Genomic DNA, 3,056 nt, shown 5'->3' with positions numbered 1-3,056 from the left:
TAACATGGACCCTACAAGCAAAAAGACTTCTTCTGAACCTGGTGCTCAACCACTGAGACAATGATTTGTCCCAATAATGGAGAAAAAAAAATCTGGGGCTAGGATTGTAGCTCAGTGGTAGAGTGCTTGCCTAGCATGTGTGAGGCACTGGGTTCTATTCTCAGCACCACATGCAAATTAAATAAATAAATTAATTAAAGGTTCATCAATAACTAATAAAAATATTTTAAAAAATTGGAGTTGGTGGTCTTTTCTTGGTTGTGGTTCAACAAGCTTCCTCCTTCACTTTTTTAAGTTTTACTACTCTCAGTTCATTGATCACACATCTGTCTCCCACACCAAAGTTCAAAGTTAAAATCCTGAAGCTATGGTATCCAGCCATAGTTGGGTGTTCTATCCTGAAGCTAAGAGGTATTCACTAGGGCCCTAGGGAAATTGAGCAGTGTAAAGCTTGCAGATCTGTCTCCTTTCTAAACCTACTCTCATCTGCCAACTAAGGAGCCTTCTTGCCTGTCTGCAGCTGGGTTTTCATATGCAATATGGACAACATAACCCCTGCCCCTGCTTCAGAGGGTAAAAGGTTCAAATGAAGTGACTGATAGGGAGGTCCTGTGAGGTATGAAATGCTCTTTAGTGTGTCTGTGGAAGGGAGGAGAGTTAGAAATTATACAAGGAGTTCCCAGACTGTGGCCTGGACTTGGCCTGAAACAGCCGTACCTTCTTGGACTGGAGTCAAAACCAGGTCCTCTTTCCATTGTCAATGTCAGTGTCTGGGCTCAATTTGTTGTTCCTGACTCCTCTCGTATTTATCAAGCCTTTGAAGAAAGTTCTGCAGAGCATTGACTTCTTTGCCCCTTAGCACACTAGGAAAAGGAATCAGTTGAACCAAGAACTTTAGGTTTTGGGCAGCAACATCCAGACCACCCTGGGCAAAGTCAGAGGAATTCTGCAAGCAAATTCAAGTTCATGGCCCAAGGCTCAACCTCGGTGTGAGCCTGGTGAGGGACCTCCTGAGACCCTCCAACATTACTGCTGTTCTGAGCCCAGCCCAGAAAAGACAGCCTTTATGCAAATTGTATACCTCATCCTCAGGGAACTGCATTCCTGTATGGGAGACTTCCTTACTCTTATGTAGTATCTTAGTTTCCTAGAGCTGACATAATAAATTGCCACAATTCCTCCACCCTTCCTTACTGGGGTATTGTTGAACTGGGAGTGCTTTACCACTGAGCAACATTACTAGTTTTTTTTCTAATTTTTTTTGGGGGGGATAGGGTACCAGAGGTTGAACTCAGTGCACTCAACCACTGAGCCACATCCCCAGGCCTATTTTGTATTTTATTTAGAGACAGGATCTTACTGAGTTGCTTAGCACATTGCCATGGCTAAAGATGGTTTCCAACTTGTGATCTTTCTGCCTCAGCCTCCCAAGATTACAGGGATACACTACCATGCCTGGCCTTAGTCGTTTTTAATTTTTTATTTTGAGACAGGGTATCACTGAGTTGCTTAGGACCTTATTATAGTTGCTCAGGCTGACCTTGAATTTGCAGTCCTCCTGCCTTTGCCTCCTGAGTTGCTGAGGTTAAGAGATGTACATTATCATACCTGGCAAATTTCTATAAGCTCCAAGCTTGTTCTCTCATAGTTGCATAGACCAGAAGTCCAAAACCAATGTTGTTAGTTTTGGCTTATTCTGGAGGCTCCAAAGGGGAACCCATCCTATGACTCTTTCCTAGCTTCTGTTGACTGTCAACAATCCTTGGTGGTGCTTGGATTGTAGACCAATCCCTCCAATATCTGTCTCTGTCCTCACATGGCCTCCTCCTTCCATGTCTATGTGTTTTCTCCTTTTCAGTATCCTTACACTCATTATTGAATTTAGGGCTCACGTGAATCCAGGATGATTGATTGATTGGTTGATTATTAGGGATTGAACCCAGGAGCACTTAACCACTGAGCAACATCCCTAGCCCTTTTTTGTATTTTATTTAAAGACAGGGTCTTGCTGAGTTAGTTAGGGCCTCACTAAGTTGCAGAGACTGGCTTTGAGCTTGAGATCCTCTTGTCTCAGCCTCCGGAGTCACTGGTATTACAGGTATGGCCACTGCACCTGGCCCAGGATGATCTCTTCTGTCAAGAAGAGATTCCTTACCTTAATTATACCTGCAATCACCCTTATTCAAAACAAGATCACATTCTGAGGTTCTGGGTAGACATGTCTTTTGCAAGTCACAACTCAATCTGCTATAAGGCGATTCAAATTATTATTATTATTATTATTATTAATTTTTTTGTGGTGACGGGGATCAAATCCATGACCTTACACATGCTATGGTACACAATCTACCACTGAACTATATCCCCAGCCTAGTTTCCAGTTTGATGATGGCGATCCACCCCATTGTTGAAGAATCCCTGAGTCCTAGAGGAGAAACATGCCCTCCTTTAAGAAGACCCATTTGTCTCTGGGTTTGATGCCCAGCACTGAAAGAAGAAAAAGGAGGAGAGAGGAAAGGGGGAAGGAGAGGAGAAGGAAAGAGAAGAGAAAGAGCCCCTTTATGATGGAGAAGACCTTGATTCCCATTCTGGTCCTCAGGAATCTTTTTAAATATCTATCTATCTATCTATCGTCTGTCTACCTACCTACCTACTTACTTATCTATCTGTCTTGGGAATTGAACCCAAGGGTGATCTACATCTGAGTTACAGCCCTGGCCCTTTTTCTTTTCTTTTTCTTTTTCTTTTTTTTTTTTTTTTTTAGAGAGAGAGAGAGAGAGAGAGAGAGAGAGAGAATTTTAATATTTATTTTTTTAGTCTTTGGCGGACACAACATCTTTGTTTGTATGTGGTGCTGAGGATCGAACCCGGGCCCACCGCATGCCAGGCGAGCGCGCTACCGCTTGAGCACATCCCCAGCCCTCTTTTTTTTTTTTTTTTTAACAACATGGATGTTTAACCACTAATCCACTCCCCAGCCCTTTTTATATATAATTTAGAGACAGGGTCATACTAAGTTGCTTAGGGCCTTGCTAAATTGCTGAGGCTGGTCTGAA

The sequence above is a fragment of the Urocitellus parryii genome, chromosome 5 (assembly GCF_045843805.1).
Source record: "Urocitellus parryii isolate mUroPar1 chromosome 5, mUroPar1.hap1, whole genome shotgun sequence".
NCBI classification, from domain to species: Eukaryota; Metazoa; Chordata; class Mammalia; order Rodentia; family Sciuridae; genus Urocitellus; species Urocitellus parryii.
The sequence above is the reverse complement of the archived record's forward strand: the minus strand, read 5'-3'. Positions refer to the sequence as shown.